This window comes from Dromiciops gliroides, chromosome 6 (assembly GCF_019393635.1).
Source record: "Dromiciops gliroides isolate mDroGli1 chromosome 6, mDroGli1.pri, whole genome shotgun sequence".
NCBI classification, from domain to species: domain Eukaryota; kingdom Metazoa; phylum Chordata; class Mammalia; order Microbiotheria; family Microbiotheriidae; genus Dromiciops; species Dromiciops gliroides.
In genome coordinates this window covers 261283154-261303107 of record NC_057866.1, presented here as the reverse complement: position 1 = coordinate 261303107, position 19954 = coordinate 261283154, and the positions used below count along the sequence as shown (strand labels likewise).

Below are 19954 nucleotides of genomic sequence, written 5' to 3'. Positions count from 1 at the left end.
TGGGGTTGATTGAGTACATGAATCAAATCACCCCACTCTGCTTAAAATAAGTAATAAGATACCCAGATACCTTAATGGAGTGTGAATAAGACCCAATCAAGCAACTAATCAAAGATTTTAGATTAAGTGTGAAATGCCCTTGGATCATTGGAAGTGCCTAGATTGTCTGAAGAAACTTAGGCCCTTTGGGTCATCTGTAAATTAGAAGACCAATTGGAAATCCAAGTTATCCACTCAGCTAGCAGGGTTTTAGATCCCAGAAAATGGTGAACAAGGAAAGAATGTTCCAGCTAAACACCTTGAAAGGAGTCACTTCATTGGGTGGGGGGGGGCACTTCTACTTTCTTGTTTTTTTCATTCCTTACCTGGAGGAGGACCTTGCAGTCTTTGAAGGCTCTAAGGGGGCCAATGTGCCAGAGCACTAGATAAGATATCTTTAATCCCTCAAGGTGGTTATCCCACCTCTCATTCTCTTCACGAATTTGTGTATCATCCTTGCTCAGGGGCCATGCTAACCTTCTCTATAGCATTCCAATTTTAGTATATATGCTGCTGAAGCAATATATCTGGTCCTCAGACCATGGCTACTCCATCCTCTCAGGGCTTTAGCCCTACCCTCATGCACAAAGCAAGAGACATGTCTTCTACATTTCCATGTGAGAGGGAAATGTTTGGAAGAGGTGGCATTGGACTCCTTTTATTGGGTGGGGTAGCACCTCAATTATGCAACTCCAAGGCGACACAAATTCTGCCCAGATCACATACCAATCCTGAAAAAATCAGGAGTTGATTCAATCAAGTCAGAGAAAGAAGGAATAAGAGGAAAGGACAGAAGTGAGTTAAGGGTCCAATGTTAGTGGGAAGAAAGGAAAGAGATCAAAATCCAACTAGGCTTAGTCGTAGCCCTCCAGAAGCTATGTAGAATAGGGGCTTAGGCTAATGAAAAGTATATTTCCCAAGGTGAGAAGAGACTGAGGCATCTTTGTAATCTGCCTCCAATGGTAGGGTTATCTACCATTAAAGGGTGAAGACTCAGAAAAAGAGGGGCTAGGTAAAAAAATATTCACATACATATATGCATGTAGATATACAAATATACATACATATATACACACATATACATACACACTTGCCAATGCATATATACATAAGTGTATATGCTAAAACCATGAAAGTTTTCAAGAATAGTACAATTCAACTAAATATATAGAGCAGAAAAAGATAAATTAACAAAGAGGATACAAAAATTATAATGAAGGACAAGAATTTTTAAAAGATTATAAACTTCTCTAACTAAATATTACAAAACAAATGAAATTGAATCAATGCCTAACAGAATGCAGAACTATGAAATCCCAAGAGTATATAGAATGAGATGTTCCATCATTATGGAAAGAGAAATGAGAACTATAAAGAACAAGTTGGAAGAGAACAAATGTTGGAACAGATGGCCTACACCAGAAAAATAACTAGCAGAGTAGAAAAACTAGAATATGTTGTGGTAAATTCCTCCAGAGAAATAGAGAGCAACAAATTTGTAATACAAATATTGTTGTTGTTGTTCATCTTTCATTCTCAAGGATGACCAATGACATCAGTAGGGTGATTTTATTGACTTGCAAGTGAATTGGATTTAATTGAGGCAAAGCTGTATAAAGTCATCAGTCTCACTCTTTCCTTCAGAGTCATCAGAGTCCAGTGGCAAGACATACATAAGTCAAGATGAATGGTGTGATAGCCCTGGATGCAGTGGGAGACCTTGGGCTTTTTAAACTAACGTCTTTCCCAGGTCTCAGTTTGTCTGAGGCAATGTCCTTTCAGTTATTAAAGGCTATGTAAGAATTGAGGCAAAAGATGGCTTAGTTTGCCCTGATAAAAGATCAGTCTGGGAGAGAAAGACCCCCCAGAACAGAAACAATTGCTATTTACATTCGCTGTGAGCCATCAACCCCCAAACAATGGAACACAAATATGCTGAGTTGGACAACCTGGAAGAATAGAAGCAAAACAGTATAATGCTAAAAGAATCTCTGATCTCTATATGAACAAGTCATTGATCACGAAGACAGGTTATAAAGAGACCACTTAAGGGCCATATGTTTTCCTGAAGGATATGACAAATTGAAAAAACCCAAGAACCATAGGACAGGAAATAATATAAGACTGCCTATAAATTATGAATTAAAAAACCCCAAAGCACCAATTGAAAGAATCCATAGAACTCAAGGTACAAAATAAGACATTTCTTCTTCTTCTTTTTTTTTTTTTTACCATAATCAATGGAGAAAAATTGTTTTGCTTCACTGAGAATATTTGTGACAAGAGATTTTTTTCTCCCATAATTAGAAGGAGTGGTAAGAAGGAGAGAAAACAAATGTTTGTTAGTTGATATTCTTTTATTCAATAGATCAACTCCCTATCATTTCCAGGATCAAATATAAAATCTTCTGGTGTTCAAAGCTCTTCATAAATTACTACCTCCCTCTATCTTTCCAGTCTTCTTACACCTTTCCCCTTCCTCCTCCCACCCCACCTCCCCCAGTATTCTTTGATCCCTGACACTGGTATCCATGCTGTTCCTTGAACAAGGTGCTCTATCTCTTGCTCCAGGCACTTTATCTGATGGTCCTCTATGTCTGGATTGCTCTCCCTTCTCATTTCTACCTCTTAGTTTCTTTGGCTTTGATTAAATAAAATCCCACCTTCTATAGGAAATCTTTCCTAATTTTTCTAAATTCTTGTGGTTTCTGTCTTTTGATGATTTCCATTCCTTCCTGTCTATAACTGCACATATCTGTTTTCATGTTGTCTCTCCCACTGGACTGTGAGCACCTTGGATCTGTCTTTTTTCTTTCTTTATATCCCAAGTGCTTAGCATAGTGCCCCAACCATAATACATATTAACACACACATACACAAAGAATCCATAGACCATGTCTAGGAGAAAGACCTTCAGGTATGAAGAAAAGTAACTTTGAATATCACAAGGTTGTTTTGCACCCACTAAAAACCGCAGAAGGGAATGGAATGATATATTTCCAAGAGGAAAGGAGCTCAAAATGGAACCCAAAATGACTGACATGTCATACAAACTTGAGCTTTATCATCAGTAAATAAGGGTGAATGATCAACACAGGAGAGGCATCTGAAGAATTTTTGCAAAAAGAACCAGAACAACAACAAAGTAGATGTGATATTATTTGACTTGCAAATACCCCAAATAAAAACACAGGAGAGGGAAGTAAAGAGAACAACTATCTTTGTAGAATAAGTAATGAAATAAAGAATAAGTAATAAAACATATTACCCACCTTTAGGTATTTTTTTATGAAAAGAGAAAGACTGGTCTATTGGTTTAAAACAAAGCAACAGCAACAAAGGGACCACTAAGAGATTGTTTTTTGTTTTTTGTTTTTTTAGTGAGGCAATTGGGGTTAAGTGACTTGCCCAGGGTCACACAGCTAGTAAGTGTTAAGTGTCTGAGGCCGGATTTGAACTCAGGTCCTCCTGACTCCAGGGCCAGTGCTCTATCCACTGCACCACCTAGCTGCCCCCAAGAGATTGTTTTTTTTAGGTAAAAATGGGATAAAAATGAACGTGCAATTTAAAGAAATAGAAGTAAAGGAAGAGTTGGCCTGAAAATGCAGGGACAGGGACCCACAGCCCCTCTACAGGTGAATGGACATCTTTTGTGGGATTAAATGGCAGAATGGGAAGGTGTAAAAGGGGAGGGAGGAAGTGGAAGATAAAGGGGAATGTGTATAACCTAATCAAGTCCAAGGGTGAACAATGAAAGGAAGATAAGCTTTGCAGTCTCTCAACAGGAAGAGGGATGGAAATCAGGGAGATAGAAAGAGAAGGAGATTGATTGACAGAGGGAGAATGGAAAGGAGAAAGCTCAGGCTCAATGAGAGAAGAGATTTACATGGAAAAGCACTTCTATGGAGGAAGAGGTATATTTTGTAATAGGAGATGAAGACCTTACTATGGGTGCAAATTAAAGGGAGCTCATGAATAGGGAAACTACTTCCTCTCCTCTAAGGACAAGAAACATCCTGCTTCAGGAAAAGTGAATTTGGAGTTCTTGTAGGGTATCTGACACTCAGAAGGGTAGGAAGATATCGACCCAGAGAGAAGAGTGTATGGCAAATGGGAAGGAGAATAATCACAGGGAGGGCAGGGCGTAGAATTGTACCCCATGATTTGGTCTATAGGGTAATTTCAAATTTTTTCTGTTGGCCAAAGTACATCATCACCAAAGTAATTAGGCTTTGCTGTTGAAAAGTACAGATAAATAAATACTCATGCAGGCTAGGTGGGTGGAAGAACACTGATCTTGCTTTCTTAGTTTACCTTGGGTTTTGACTCAAATAGTCTAAGTGATTTCTGAATCTGCCATCTGCTCCTGATGGGTTCTTGGAATTCCTCTGGGGCTGTTTTGGATTACAGTAGTGTGGTGCTCTTCTGTGCTGTGAGACAGGGATGGAAAAGGAAAGGCCTAATCTTAGCCTGGGGATACTGTGCCCAGACACATAGTAGGAGCCTTTTTCTACTTATATGTTCATTTTGACAAGACTATTTCTACACCCATTTTCTCATCCATTCTTTCCATTTCATGAGTGCTATTCTTCTCAACTAGAACATAAGCATTTTATGGTCACAAATTGTATCAGACACTTTTTCATTCCTTTCCTAAAATGGCTCCTAATTCTGGTGCAACTAAAATTATTGATTGGTTGATGCGGAATTAAGAAACAATATAAAATATGGCATCAAGTGTCAAAATGTTTGATCTAGGAGGTCGGAGTTAGGAGAGATTTATTTGGTTCTTGGTGGTCAGGGAAGACTTTAGGGCATAAGGTCTCAGCTGGGTTGAGAAAGACCTATAGAATTTTAACCACAGAAAATGTAAAAAAAATTTGGGAAATCTACCTGTGAAGACAATACAAAAACCTATATGATCACAATTGCAAAATACTCTCTACAGAAATAAAGACAGATATAAATGATCGCAGAATTATTCTTATTTTTTAATTTTAAGATGCCTTCTTTTTTTCCTTTTAATTAATTAATTAATTAAGAATTTTTTTGACCTATAGAATTTTGATAGGCAGCAGAATGAAAGAGTATCATGGGTTTAGTTCTTGTGAAATGTGGGTGTATGATTAAAAGCCGTTCAGATACACTCAGAACCATTATCCCGCCCCCACCTAGTTTTTGCTCCTGGCTCATCTTTTGAATTATCTTTTTTCTTTCTGGGTTCAAAGCCAGTGTAGCAAGTATTCTTTGGACTATTTCCAGAAATTTAAAAAAATTATAAACCAACTTGTTTTCCCCAATGAGATAGTTTTCACTCTTTCTTTCCCCCCCATTAAGTTTTATTTTCCCAAATTACATATAAATACAAATTTTGACATCATTAAAAAAAAAAAACTTTGTGTTCCAAATTCTCTTCCTTCCTCCCTCCCGTCCTCAAGAACTCAATAAATTCAATATAAGCTATACATGAGTTTTCACTCTTTCAATCTTGAACCATGGACTTATAGAGTGGGTGAGATATAATCTTTATTAATGGCCATTTATTTTAATTGCAGTATGATATCGCATAGAAACATGGATATTTATTCATTTGAGGTCTAGAAGACTGCAATGAGGTTCATAGCTAGGCCCATGTTCTTTTGTTTTCCACTTAATTCCCAGGATGCCTCAGGGAATGAGAGTTGGTGAAGAAAGTGATTGAAATGAAAATTCTAGTTAGAAATTTCCCAAACAATTAAATTTTTAAAATGAAGGTTGAAAATTGTTTTTACATGTAATTGGGGAAAAATCAAATACTAAAAAAAGGAAGAAATTTCCCAAACACTCTGCTCTAGGAAAAGGAAGGGGAAGAAGGGAACAGTGGACTAGCCTTCATTCTTATCAGCAGCCTCAATTGCCAAAACTGCTGATTCAGCTTGGTCTCAGCTCTAATAAGGTGTATGCTTATAATATTTAATAGCTAGCTCTATGAAAAAATAAAAAAAACAAGTGTGTTCATGACACAATTTAAGTTTGAGTTGCATTATTTACATTTTCTCCACCACTCTCTTAAGTCTAGATAATCAACAAAGCAATAAATGAAGGCCTAGTGTACAGCATTTACTGATTTCTTGGGTGTGAATGCTCACATTGAAAATTTAACAATCAACTCTTGCAGCTTCCCATTATACACGAGTCGTCTTCTCTTACTCTTTGGTCTCTGTCCTCATGTACTCATGTCTTGATCTTCCTTCTATATCTCTCTTGTCTGAGACCCCAAAGCTTGGGTGGAAGTGCCTCCTCAAGGCCCCTGGAACCTTAAAACATCGAGCCCTTCTGAATACCTGTGAATTGACTAACTCCATTATTCTCTGTCCTTGCAGGAGAGTCCTTCGCAGTCTCTGTGATCCTGAGGAAGGCTTCCAAAGTCGATGTGATCCTGGGGAGGTCTTCTAACATCTCTGTGATCCCAAGCAGAACCTTCCTACATCTTGGCATCTCCAAGATGCACAGGTAAACAGAACAGCAAAGGCAAATGTGTGGAAGAAAGATTGAACATTCCATATTCAGGGCACATTTAGGAGTACACCTTTCTGAAGTACATAGTTCATGTAGGGAGGAGGCAATGTGGACCTATGGAGAGTTTTAATGTTAGCTTGAGGCATTGGTACAACTTTAGGATCATTGATTTAGAGCAGAAAGAGCCCTTCAAGGACAACAGGTATAACACACCTATTTTACAAATGAGGAAACCGAGATTAGGAGATTTGCCAGAGTCACAAAGCAAGCATATATCCAAGATGGGACTCAAATTCAGGTCTTCCTGACCCCAAGGCCAGAGCCTGATATTTCAATTTCAAAATCTCTTAGCTGGTATTGGACAAATCACAATAGTGACAAGTCTGAACTTTATCTTGTGGCACATGAAGAGCCAGTGAAGGTTTACAAGTAGGGGAGTGAATTAGTCCTGAAGCTAACCAAGGGGTCAGATTTGCAAAGAACAAGAGTCCTTGGGCAACTGCCCTTTTATTGTCAGTCCATAGACATTTATTTAATGCTTTTTTATGTTCCAGGCACTGTGCTAATCACTAGGGATGCAATAAAAGACAAAAGATAGTCCCTGCACTTGAGGAACTCAGTCTAATGGAGAAGTCAACCATATGCAAACAAGCCATGTACATGACAAATTGGAGATAGTCAATAGAGGGAAGGTTATCGTTAAGATCAGGATGGCAAGATCTTCTGTAAGAAGACGGATTTTTAGCTGGGCCATGAAGGAACCCAGGGAAGCCAGGAGGTAGATATGAGGAGAGAGAGGATTCCAGGTATGGGGATGATATGAACATCCTAGAGTATGGAAAGGAAGTGTCTTGGGCAAGAGGCCAGTGTCACTGGATCAATGAGTCCATAGGGGAAGGGAATGGGGTGTAAGACATAAGAAGACTGGAAATGTTCAGTGGGGCAAATTATGAGAGACTTTGAATGCCAATAGGAAGATTTTATGGTTGGCCTTGGATGTTATAGGGAGCCATTGGAGTGTATTGAGTAGGGAGATGACATGGTCAGAAATTCACTTTAGGAAGATCACTTTGACACCTGACTGGAGGATGGACTGGAGTGGGGAGAAATTTAACCCATGAGAAGACTATCATGAGTTAGAAGGACCTGAGTTCAAATCCAGCCTGAGACACTTACTAGCTATATGACCTTGGATAAGTCACTTTAATTTCTGTCTGCCTCAGTTTCCTCAAATATAAAATAGGGATAATAGTAGCATCTAACTCCCAGGTTGTGAAGATCAAATCAGATATTATTTGTAAAGCACTTGGCACAGTGTCTGGTACATAGTAGGCATTACATAATTGTTAGCTATTATTATTATTGTTGTTATTGGAATAGTTCAGGCACGAGGTGATAAGGGCCTGTACCAGGGTAGTGACAGTGTCAGAGGAAAGAAGGGGAAGGGATGTTATAAGAAAACCAATAAGCTTTGATAACTGATTGGATGTGGGTGATGAGAGAGAGTGAGGAATTGAGAATGACACTTATTTATAAGCATGGGTTCCCGGGAGGGTGGTGGTGTACTCTACAGTAATAGAGGAGTTATCAAGAAGGTAGGGGCTGGGGGGAGGGATACAATGAGTTCAACTTGGGACATGTTGAACTGAAGATGTAGAACATGCAGTTTGGGATACCCAACAGGCAGTTGGAGATGTGGGACCAGAGGTAGGCAGAAAGGTTAGGGCTGGATAGGTAGATATGAGAATCATCAGTAGAGAGATGATAATTGAATCTATGGGAACTGATGAGATCTCTAAGTGAAATGGTATAGAGGGAAGGGAGAAGGACACCTATGGTCAAAAGCTATGATTTAGACTAGGATCCAGCAATGACTAAGAAGGGGCAGCAAGATAGGTAGGAGAAGCAGGAAGGATTGGTGTTCTGAAAACCTAGTGAGAAGAGAGTATCAGGGAGCAGAGGGTGATAAACAATGCCAAAGGATGCAGAGAGGTAAAGAAGGATGAGGGTTAAGAAAAGGCTATTAATACACAAGTATTCAAGCAATAAATGAAGGAGAAAATGATGAAATATTTCTTAAGCATTTTCTATGTGCCAGAGCTGTGTTGAATGCTGGTGATATAATACAAGAAAACAAGACAGTCCCTGACCTCTCAGAGGTCACATTCTAATGAAGGGGAAGAGCTAGATGGATGGGGAACTTGTGTGGTTCCATAGTTTGAAAGTGGCCTGGAAGTATAGAAGATGCTTGGTTTTGAGCAAGATGTGGCCAAAGTTCATCTACCAGAGCCCAGAGTCCCAAGGTCAAAGATGAGAGAGATGAAGAGGTTATAGGACAAATCAGAGTCTGGTTTCCTATTGCCCCTCTTACTCCTCACAGAGGTACCTCCAACCCTAAAGGCAGCTACCCTTGAGGAAGTGCTGTTCCCAATATCTCAGAGAAACAACTATCCCTTCCCAGCTACTGCTTCCATTCTCCTCAAGGGCTGTCTATTCCGTCAGCCTCAGGGGCTACTCAGATGATTGTCAAAACAGTTATTAAAGTAAACAGTTTTCCAGGGTGTATGTGCCTTGCACTTATTTTATCTTTAGAATCCTCTTTTCCTGCTTCATAGCTAAATTTCTGCTACCTTACTTACATTTGGAGTGTTCATTAACTCTAGGGGTAACAGGAATTTAATGGGGGTCATTGAAGAGCCTGGACACCCAATGGGTGTCATGAAACAAATGTGCAGGATGAATTGAGGGTGGAAAAGAGACTGGGAGAAGGAAAGAAAAGAGGGAAGCATTTATTAAGCACCTACCCTGTTCTAGGCACCATGCTAAGTGCTTTACACATATTATCTTATTAACATTATTAAATCATTTAAGAAGCTGTTTCACTTGCTCAGACATGATGTCAAATGGGTTTGATAATTGTTGTTCAGTTGTGTCCAACTCTTTGGGGCTCTCTTGGCAGAGATACTGGAGTGGTTTGCCACTTCCTTCTCCAGCTCATTTTACACATGGGGAAAATGAGGCAAACAGGGTTAAGTGATTTGCCCAAGGTCACCCAGCTAGTGTCTGAGACTGGATTTGAACTCAGGTCTTTCTGACTCCAGGCCCAGTGCTCTCTCCACTGTGACAGCTTAGCATAAACATGCCAAAGAATAACAAAAAGCACAATATACAGGTGAAGGAAAAAGTGACAAAACTTGTGTGATGGGGTGGGGGGGATGGGGAACTTAGTCAAAGGACAGCAAGAGGAAGAATGGGAGTAGGAGGCAGATGAGGGGTGGGAGAGATAAGGATCAGAAGTGAATAAGAAGAGAGTGGTTTCACGGAGGTCAAGAATCAAAGGCAACCTAAGTAGGCAAGTTCAGTGCTGTCCACCCACATCACCTGCATTCCTGGCTGTATAAAACATTCATCCCTATCTTCCCTGAAGCAAGATTACCTTGGTGACATATTTTAGCCCGCGGGAGATTCTGTCATCCTACAGAGAAAGGGAAGGAAATAAAATTTTACTAAGCATTGATTGTCACAGGTACCATGCTAAACTCTTTTAATATATTATCTCATTTGATCCTCACTACCCTGGGAAGGTAGGGGTTTCTATGGTCCCCATTTAATAGTTTAGGCAACTGAGGCAAAAAAATATTAAGTGACTTGTGCAAGGTGACAGAGCTGGTATGTGTCTGAGGTTGGATTTGAACTCAGGTCCCTATTATACCACCTAGCTGCCTATGAGTCAACAGCACACTGTAGAATGCTGGACTTGGATTCAGCAAGAACTGGATTCAAGGTCTGTCTCTTATAATGACTACTTGCGTAAGAAACTTAACTACCATGAGCCTCATTTTATTTATCTGTAAAATAGAAACACTGATATGTACAAAACATATCTCACAGATTTGTTGTGGGGCTCAAATGGGATAAATTATACCCTTTTGTAAATTTAAAAATAGTGTACAAGGTGTCCTAGAGCTCTTAGTACAGGTTTTTCTTCTTCTTCTTCTTCTTCTTCTTCTTCTTCTTCTTCTTCTTCTTCTTCTTCTTCTTCTTCTTCTTTTTTGCAGGGCAATGAGGGCTAAGTGACTTGCCCAGGATCACACGGCTAGTAAGTGTCAAGTGTCTGAGGCTGGATTTGAACTCAGTTTCTCCTGAATCCAGGACCAGTGAGAAATGAAATGAAAAAGTCTTAGAATTCCTTAGGAAACCCATGGAAGTGGGGACTGTTGGGTTGCTTATTTACCATTGGACCTAATGATTGGTCTTCCAGTGAAATTTTCCATCCGTGGGTGGAAGACTTGATCACCAAACTAGGGGTGTGAGAGGGGGTTATGTCCAAGGGTTTGTTTAGCTTAAAGAGATTCAGCAGCTTCAAGCTGTCCAAACAAAAATGGCCAGTTCAAAGTTCTGTGAGCAATGCCAAGCAAGACTGGACCCATCAGAGCCAGGCTGCTGCTGCTGCTGCTCTTTTTGATGCTCTGCAAAGATTTCAAAGGTTACCACCTGTGGCTTGAAAACTTGTTTTGTGAAATAGTGATAACCTTGTGCCTCTTCCACTGAGAGTCCAGTCCTTCCCATCCCCCCCATCATATAGTCATATACTGACCAGTGCCTAGCATTCAATCAGAAATGCAAAGGAATTATTATTATAATAATAATCTTTTCTTCTTTTTCTTCTTCTGTTTCTTCTTCTTCTTCTTTCTTCATTATCAATTACTTGATTTCTGCTATAAAGACAATTCCCCCCTTACCTGTGGAAAACAGTGTGCCTGAAAAGTCCCCATAGCTTTCAGTTAAGGTAATAACAAAACAAGATTTATTGGTCTTGAATGTTCTTTTTGACATTTCCCCCTCTTCTCTTTACTCATTATTGACCATTATTTGCTTATTGATTTAAAAAATATTCAACTGGAGGATTCTTGGTCAGACAACGTCAGATGTGGCATGGTGGATCTGCTGAGGATAATTCACTCTTGGTCTGTTGGTTTGCCAGGTTTTCATATTACTTGATTCCGTTGGCTTAATTTTGGGCATTTGTGTATTAGGCTCCTATGAATCAGGCTTCTGATCTTTAATAAGAAAGCTATTGTTTATAATAGCTGGTCCTTAATGCGCATCTTGATTCAATGGATCAAAAGTTAGCTTTGGAGTCAGGAAGGCCTGGATCCATGTGCTTTCCATTGGCTTTACAATTCTGGGTAAGTTTCTTTTATTCTTTAACTGTTCCAGGCAACTCTAGACTATATGTTTCAGGAGAGTTGATAATCTGTATCAATGAATCTTTTCATGGATCATTATGGATCATGAGGGATCTTACTCACTGAGAAGTTCCCCATGCCAGTGAAATCACAAGTCCAGACTAAGGAAAGCAATTTTTTTCCTTGTAAACATGAAAAATAGGGTTCAACTTTTTCCTTATCAAATTCCATTGATTAAATGATCACAAATACATATAATAATATAAAGCTAATGTAACAAACATCTCTTCTTTTAGCTCTCATTTAAGGTTTTCCTTCCCCTCATCTTGGCAAATTTCCCAGATTTTGTTTAGCTTCAATTCAATTAAATCAGCACTTATCAATGTCTGTGGTAGACTCCAGAGAGATAAAGACAAAAATCATATAGTTCCTGTCTTTAAGAAGGTTTCATTTTTTCTTATCATTCTTATAATATGAATATTTATTCATATATTTTGTTTTTATACCAGCTTCATTTCAGAATGTCTCTTCTCCCTCCTCTACCGAATGCAGTAAAGAATAAAAAAAGAAAGAAAAGCAAAAGGCTGTTTGGCAAAACAATCTAACATATCCACCAAGTTTTACAACATATACAATGTTTTCACACCCGTAGTCCCCCATCTCTGCCAAAGAGGGGAAGAAGGAGCATTTTCTCATTTGGTTGAGATGGATGGTGCCATCTGCGGCATGGAGTGTGGTCATTACAATTACATAATATTTGTTTTCCTTTTGGTTGTTATTTCAATATACATTGTTACAGCCTCTGTGTGTGTGTGTGTGTGTGTGTGTGTGTGTGTGTGTGTGTGTATTCTGTCCACCCTCCCCCTCTCCCTGGTTCTGTTTACTTTACTACATGTCAAAAGTAAATCTGTGGACTTTACACTCTACTGAAAACTTCCATTCAAGATCTAATTGGCTTGTAAAAAGCATCTATGTTACTCAGTGGTTAGAGTGCTGGGGCTGGAGTCAGGAAGATCTGAGTTCAAATGCTGCCTCAGATGCTTACTATGTGACCCTGGGCAAATCATTTCACCTCTATCTGCTTCACTTTTATGAACTGAAAAATGGGGGTAATAACAGCACTTACCTCCCAGGACTGTTGTGAGGATTGGATGAGATGATTTTTCTTTTTTTTCTTTTTTTTTTTTTTTTTGGTGAGGCAATTGGGGTTAAGTGACTTGCCCAGGGTCACACAGCTAGTAAGTGTGTAATGTGTCTGAGACCGGATTTGAACTCAGGTCCTCCTGAATCCAGGGCTGGTGCTCTATCCACTGCATCACCTAGCTGCCCCGAGATGATTTTTGTAGAGTATTAGCAGAGTACTTGACACATAGTAGGCAATTAATAAATGCTTGTTTCCTTCCTGCCTTTCACTTCTATCTCCTAATTCATATATTCATTCTTCTTGCCATTTCCTTAGTTCACCTTTTCTTCCTGCACCAAAATATAGTACAGTATTTATCCAAATTGGTATATAAACATGACATTTGTTCAACTTTGGGGTTTCCTCTGATATTGGTACAGTTACCTCTATTTCCAATCACCCTTTTCTCGTGTTGCCCTTGTTGCTACCTAAAGTACAGTGCCGTGTAGATGAGAGAACATTTGACTGGGAGTGAGAAGAACCGGGTTTTTAGTCCCAGCTCTGCCTAGGGAGAGGCAGGAGCCCTGGGCTTTAGTCTCAGCTCGACTACCATCTTGTTTTGTGACACTGTGCTAAGTCATGGCAGGGCTCAGTTTCTTCATCTCTAAAATAAATTCCCTTCAATGTTCACCTCCAAAATGACTTCCCGGAAGATGCCTTTCCTGACTTGCCCATTGATAATACCCTCATCCCAATTAACCTTTCATTTATTTTGCATATAATGGGAGCAAATGGGTTACATTCCCCCCCTCCCCCACCATGATCTGTGGGACCTTGGGTAATTTCTAGTGGGCCATCTGTGTTCTGGCTCAGGGATGAAGGGCTTGACACTTCAGGATGATGCAGCAAAGCTTGGGGGTGCGTCCCTTGATCCTCCTCATTACAGTTGCAGGAGAAGATTGTCCGCTAAGCCAAGGAAGACTTGTCCAATCAATAGATTTTTTTTTAAAAAGTGATTCTATCTACTGAGGGAGATAGTGTAGAGCTAAGGGGGAGATGAAATGTCATATCAGTAGCCCTGCAAAATACTTCATGCTTTGATGTTTTAAGTATCAAACTCCTGGGAGAATATAATAATGATTATAAATTACTGCCAAATGTTTAAATCTTTGTCAGTTTGTCCTTGGGAATCTTTTCTGGTTTGAACATTTCTTTTGTGTGGAGGAAATAAATAGTTATCCTACACCTGATCTATATTATGCTCCAAGTACTTTACTCATCCTTTTGGTGAGACCTGAAACCTGAACCAAAAATAGATTTTAAGTGCTTTTCCCTGAGGCTTCATGGTGGAGGCACAAAGAGCCAGAGGTAATGAAAAATGGAGCATAATCTCTCTAGAGGCCAGGCTTCTTCTAAGACCTGACCTGTTACACATGCATGAACCCAGAGTGAGGGGCATAAATGAGACGATTGGCTGGAGAATGATGAATGTTATTTGTTGAATAGAATAGACTAAATAGACTGAGGTGAGGATAGGGTGACAAACTTACCTATTCTGGAATTCTCTGGTGAAGGTAGGGTTATTAAGAGTATCCCTGCTCTAGGGGCAGCTAGGTGGTACAGTGGATAAAGCACTGGCCCTGGATTCAGGAGGACCTGAGTTCAAATCCAGACTCAGACAATTGACACTTACTAGCTGTGTGACCCTGGGCAAGTCACTTAACCCTCATTGCCCTGCCCCCCCCCCCAAGAATATCCCTGCTCAGTTAGGGAGATGTGAAGCCACAAAAGTATTTTCAAGAGGATGGGTTCTAATATGAAAAGTCAGACATAAATTCCCTGTCCATAAAGGCAGGAATAGGTTTTTTTGTTTTTATTTTAATTTGAGATGTTGTCCCTTTAAAGTATTGCATATAGGGAGTAGTTTATTATTCAGTACTTTGCTTTGCTCAAAGTTCTAGGAGAAATAATTATCCTCACTCAGAGTTTTGAGATAGAAATTGATTATTTCGAGTGTGACAGTGATAAGCTATACTACACTGCAGATATAATAATAATAACAATGATAATAATTTTTTTTGCATTTATATGGTGCTTTAAGGTTTGCAAATATCTTTACAAATATCTCACTTTATGTTTTACGTGATTGTACATGTATAACCTATATCAGATTGCTTACTGCCTCAGGGAGGGGGGAGGGGAAGGAGGCAAGGAGAGAATTTGGAACTCAAAAGAAAAAATGAATGTTAATTATTTTTACATGTAATTGGGAAGATATTACAAAGAACCAAATATTTCATTTTATCTTCATAACAAATCAGATAGGTGGGCTATTAGTATTATTATCCCAATTTTACAGATGAGGAAACTGAAGGAAATAGAAATTAAATGACTTGCCCAGGTATATACAGTTAGTAAATGTCTTACCAGGATTTGAATTCAGTTCTTCCTGACTATCAATTCAATAGTATCCACTCAACCACCTAAATGTCATATATGGGCACAAGAACTCTTCTTTGATTATGGGACAATTTTGATTATGTACAGAAAATGAGACTTTGGTTACTAACCTATAAATGAGGCTAGGGTTGTTTATAGAGAGGACTAAGAATCTGAAACCAGAAAGGGGAAAGGGAGGGGACTAAAAATAGATATCAGGACTCTAAGTGATGGATACTATTGTGGCTATTAAGGAGTAAGTTCAGTTGAGTACAGGAGCAGCTGGGGCACAGAGAATCAGAGAAGCTAAGTGGGCAGATATAGTAGTTTGGCTGAAACATCTTGCCTAGTAAGGAATTAGTAAAGAATAGCATGAACCAATTCAGCTTACCAGTTGAAGCACATGTCCAACACAGAAGCTATGTACATCAAGGAGCTGTCATGAGACAGAAAGAGGGCACTGAAGTCTATATTTCCAGACTTATCCCAAGCATTTTTTTTTCTTCATTCATGTGTCTCATTTGAAGGTTTCAATAAGTATATGCCCACTTTCCTCCCCAAGATGAGACTAGAGATATGAGTAAACAGAAGAAGACATTGAAAACTATGAAGCTTATTATGTGCCAACAACTGTCCAAGAGGATAACTCAGAAGAAGTGAATTAAGCAAGCAGAGTCTTAGAGAAGAAAGTAGTTTGGCCACAAGGAATACAACAGAAACAATAGATTAGAAAAGAAATGAAAGGGGGCAGCTAGATGGTGCAGTGGATAGAGCACCGGCCCTGGAGTCAGGAGTACCTGAGTTCCAATCCAGCCTCAGACACTTAACACTTACTAGCTGTGTGACCCTGGGCAAGTCACTTAACCCCAATTGCCTCACTAAAAAAAAAAGAAAAAAAAAGAAATGAAAGCAATAGAAGAAAAAGTTTGAAATAGAATTAATTACTTACGATATAGTAAAACTTATTCAAGAAATGGGTTCCTTTGTAAATTAGAATGTATCAAACAGAAATCAATGACTCCATGAGAAAACAAGAAAAACAAAAGATTGAAAATATAAGAGAAAATTGAGGCATTACCTATGAAAAATGACTGAATGGGAACACATGGCAGAAGAGATAACTTAAGAATCATCAGGCTATTTGAAAACCATGAACCCCCGCCCCCACAAAAAACAAAAACCCCAAACAACAATTCCAATAAAAAACAAACAAAACAAAACAAAATTGAATACCATATTTTAAGTAATAATGAACAAAAACTACTTTGTTTTATTAGAAACAGATGGTAAAATTAAAATATAAAGAATGCACTGGTCACTTTCTGAAAGATACATTGATGTGGAAACTTTCAGAAATGTCATAATCAAAACCCAGAGTTTGAAAATAAAAGAAAATATTGCAGGCAACAAGAAATAGTTTGAGTACCAAGGAAACAGAGTTAAGATTGTATCACTTGAGGGGCAGCTAGGTGGCACAGTGGATAAAGCACTGGCCCTGGATTCAGGAGTACCTGAGTTCAAATCTGGCCTCAGACACTTGACACTTACTAGCTGTGTGACCCTGGGCAAATCACTTAACCCCCATTGCCTCACAAAAAACCCTCCAAAAACCAAAAACAAACAAAAAAGATTGTATCACTTGGTAGCTACCATTAAAAAGGAGAGGAAATTGTGGAATATTATATTCACAAAAAGGTAAAAGTTAAAGGCTTACAATGAAGAATAATTTACCCTCCAAAGCAGATTAAAATCCTACAAGAAGAAAAATGGATCTTTGATGTAATAGAAGACTTTCACATATTCTTGCCAAACAGATTAGAATTGAATAGAAGCTTTCAAAAGCAAACTCAGGTATCAAAAGTTTGAAAAAAGCTTTTGAAAAAATACTTGAGCACTTGTAAGGAGTTATATGATGATGAAGTGCTTACATTCTGATCTCAAGAAACAAGTGTCCTTTCAAAATTCTAATGTTTTCAAGGGTCACAGAGTTAAATCAAACTTTTGTTTGATTGTATTAGCAGAAGAAATAAAATGGAATCTACTAGGGATGAGGAAAGGAGGAAGGAGAGAAAACTTATAACTGGGGTGCATGAGAGGAAGTAATTTGCATGGAAGAAAGGATAGAGGGGGAACAAACATCATATGAGTTTTGTATTCAGCTGGAATAGACAAAGAAGTGTGCAATACATTTGTACCATACATGCCCATGCAAAATATTTGATGTAGAAATATATTAAACTCAATAGGAAAATAGGTAGGGGCAGGGGAGGGTATCCTTATCAGGGGAGGGGTAGGATCAGTGATGATTATGTCACAAGCAAAACAAACTTCAATGTCAGGGGGTGAATCATGAAGACAAAAGCATTAAAAGGAAGAAAAGAAAGAGTAAAGCTCTCTAATCAGGCTGAGGAAGGAGAAGAGAATAGGGACCACAAAACAGATTATTTCAGTTAGAGATCACTAATGATAAACACAGTCCTCTTTTAACATATTCTATATAAAGAGGGGAGAGGATTGAAAAGAAAGAATAAAAACATAAGATGGTAGATTTCATGAAAATACAAAATCAATGATTATAAACAGGAACTTGATTGGGATGAACACGTCCATAAAATCAAAGAGGATAGTTGAATGGATCAGTGAACAAAATGTAACTATGCATACATACATACACATATATACACATTACATACATGTATTGAAATATATGGTCATGGTTTTTTCTATATATATATATATTATATACAAGAATCACACTTGAAACATAACGAGCCAGAGACTTCAAAGTTAGTTAAGCATGAGGTAAACTAAAAAAAGCAGAGGTAATAATCATATCCTCAGAACATGAAATAGAAAATATACGTGAAACTAAATTTTAATTTATGCTTAAAGTCATCATAGATAATGAATCAATATACACTGAATGGCAAAGCATCTGAATACTTAAAGGAAAAATTAACCTAATTACAGGGAGAAAAATACAATAAAGTTATAATAGTGGAGAGCCTCAATGTACCCCCTTCAGATCTAGAGAAATCTAGCAAAAAGATAGGCAAGAAAGAAGTTAAAGCCCTAAATAGAATTTTAGATATTATAGAGTTCTGTAAATTATTGACTGGGAACAGAAAGGAACATACATATTTCTTAGTTGTGGATGACACCTTTATAAAAATTGATCATGGATTAGGGCATAAAAATCTCACAAATGCAGAAAATTAGAAATACTGAACACAAGTTTTACTGACCACAGTGCAACAAGTCATAATCAATAAAAGATCTTTAAAGAAAGGATTAAAATCAATTGGAGACTGATTTTAGTTTAAACATGATGAAATCACTAAGAAGGAAAGTGTGGGAAGAGACTAGGGGAGAGTCCAAGACAGAGTCTTAAGAGTACACCTACACATAGGTTAATGGAAAAAGGATGATTAACTGATAAAAGAGTCTAAGATGGATCAGTCTGAAATGTAGGAAGAAAACCTCAAATTAGTTGTGTCATAAAAATCCAGAGAGGACAGAATATTCAAAAGGAGGGGTTGATCAACCATGTCAGATTCTGTATAGTGACCAAAAAGATGAGGAATGAGATGAGTGAAAAACAAATTATAAAATCAATAGATTGTTTCATCAATGAAAATTTTGAAACGAAACAATATACTAAAACCTTTGGGATATATTGAAAGAAGTCCTTAAGGGAAAATTTATATCCCCAAACATTTTCATCCACAAATGAGAGAAATAATAGATCAATCAATTGGATATGTTACTAAAAAGCAAAAATAGCAACAAATCCCCAAACCCCAAGAAAAAAACCCAGAAAATTTGAAAATCAAAGAATGGATTAACAAAATATGATATCCCCCAAACAAACCATTAAGTTGATAAATAAAACTTTTTAAAATAATAAAAGAATAAAAAGAATAAAATAGATAAATAGCTAGTCTGATTTGAGTAAAAGTGTAACATAATTGTCAGTATCAAAAGTAAAAAAGGAGAATTCATAATTTAAGATTAAATTTTAAAATTCAGAAAAGATTTTACCCTATTATTTTTGTTTTGTTTTGTTTTACCCGATTATTCTCTTTTTATTTCTTTTTTTTGGTGGGGCAATGAAGGTTAAGTGACTTCCCCAGGGTCACGCAGCCAGTATCAAGTGTCTGAGGCCGGATTTGAACTCAGGTCCTCCTGAATCCAGGGCCAGTGCTTTATCCACTGTGCCACCTAGCTGCCAGAACTTATTATTTTCCAAAAAACCTGATGCTACATCAAATAAAAAAAATATGAAAATATAAAACCCGAGGCTAACAGAACAAGAAATAAAGATTTTAAAACAATCCAATTTCAGGAGAAGAAATTGAATAAATCATAAAACACACTGAAAGGAACCCCACTGCCTAGGAATAGATGGATTTACAAGTGAATTCTTCCAAATATTAAGATGTCTAATAGTTGGTAATATGGCACTGGGTGCTCAGAAGAGCAATCAAGGCTTGCTATGTATATTTGGGATTCACCTAAATAGAGATGATAGTTGGCTACATGGGTATTGATGAGGTCACCAAGAAAGAGAATATATAGAAAGAATAGAGGAGGGTCCAAGACAGAGTATTGGGCTATACACACACATCGGCTAAATGGAAATTGACAAACTGGAAGTTCCTCAGGG

General features: G+C 38.1%; 1 non-coding gene across 1 annotated transcript; it reads right to left on the bottom strand.

Annotated features, from left to right (window-relative positions):
- Positions 1-458: 458 nt before the first annotated feature.
- Positions 459-561, bottom strand: LOC122733105. Its single transcript, XR_006353707.1, has one exon. It is a non-coding gene; the product is annotated as a U6 spliceosomal RNA (small nuclear RNA).
- Positions 562-19954: the final 19393 nt, after the last annotated feature.